Source organism: Echinops telfairi, unplaced genomic scaffold (genome assembly GCF_000313985.2).
Source record: "Echinops telfairi isolate 266 unplaced genomic scaffold, ASM31398v2 ScPeMD7_7467;HRSCAF=8505_1, whole genome shotgun sequence".
In the NCBI taxonomy this organism is placed as follows: Eukaryota; Metazoa; Chordata; class Mammalia; order Afrosoricida; family Tenrecidae; genus Echinops; species Echinops telfairi.
In genome coordinates, this window is record NW_022111368.1 from 27,536,140 (window position 1) to 27,537,646 (window position 1,507).

Below are 1,507 nucleotides of genomic sequence, written 5' to 3' on the forward strand. Positions count from 1 at the left end.
GACTAGGCTGCAGGGTGAAACGAGGTCTTTCAGAGCCTTTTGCTAGGGAGTTTTCATCTGACGCTGGCAGTTCGCACAAATGAAAGCACTGGGAACAAGGCTCGCTTCAGGCTCAACCACCTAATGCTGATCCCCACCATCTACCCCCGAATCCTCCCCTATTCATCTCCTCAGCCCAGCCATCCCCCTCCCACTTGCTTGGGCCAAACTCCAGGGTTCCATCCTACATACCTGACTTTCTCTCTCTCCCCATCCCATCCACAAGCAGGACCTCCCAGTTTTATTTGAGCACACATCACAAGACCTGGCCACTTCCTCCCCACCCCCACCATAGCCCAAGCCAAACTAGTCCAAGGTCATCAGACGATTGTCCAGCTCACGGTTGAATTCCATCTAGACCATTACCAGACTTTTTCTCACCCTTGTACTGCATACTTCTTCCCTTCCAATCTCACTCGGTGATCAGAGGAAGGGAAAATGGACTGCTTATGTAAGTGCACCGTGGGCCACATAGGATGAACAAATGGTCGACTGGCTTGGCCTACGTGCTTTGTCGCTTTCCAGGTGGAGCTGTTCAGTTTGCCGGCACAGGAGAAACATTTGCCTTGGTGCAGTCACCCGGGCGTGGATTTGGCCGGCCCTTTCTGTAAACGTCCAAGTAGTAAAGACTTCAGACTTGGCAGGCCGCACTGGATCTCTATGGCATGATCTTCTTCCTTTGCTGCTGTTTTAGAATATTTTCAAAATGCAAAAGCAAGCCATTCTTAGCTGTGGCTGGAGTGGCTGTACAGAAGCAGGTTGCAGAGGGAGTTGGCCTGCAGGCTGTAGGGCAAGGTCTACTCTAGGCTCCAGTGAGGGGAGAGAAACAGGGAGTGGGATCAACGGAACGTCTCTGGGGGTTGTGTTTGGTGAGGTTTTGCCACGTTTCTACGCAGCAGCAATTGACACGTCCACTGAGGGTTTGTCCCAGCTCTGCAGAGGCATCCCCCCAGCCCTTTGTCACAACTTGCCAATAAGGCCGGCCCTACTATTTATCCCATTTGCATGCAGGGAAACTGAGGCTCAGGCAAGCCTGGAGGAGCAAAGTCAGGGATCCGATTCAGATGCCTCTGACTCCAGGCTCCCAGTTGCCCTGCTCAGCTCTGAGAACTTCAGGAATGACAGAGAGAAAGGAGCCTGCTGCATCCTTTCACTCATAATCCTCTCAAATTGACACCAGATTATGTAACTACCACACCTGCTTTCAAAAAGAATGGATATACACATACAATCGTGTATTAGGCTGTGTTATCCAGTGAAACAAAACCAGGGACATGACACTCATCTATGTGTAAGACAGAACTTTATATCAAGTTTAAATCAAGAAGGCATTGGTGGTAGTCACATAATCTGTTGTCAATTTGAGACTCAGAGTGAAGGGGTGGAGGTTAGCCTGTCAATCAGGCCACAGCTCGATGACCTCATTTGGAGGCACTAAGGAGATAAATAGCTCACTGGAGGAAAGACA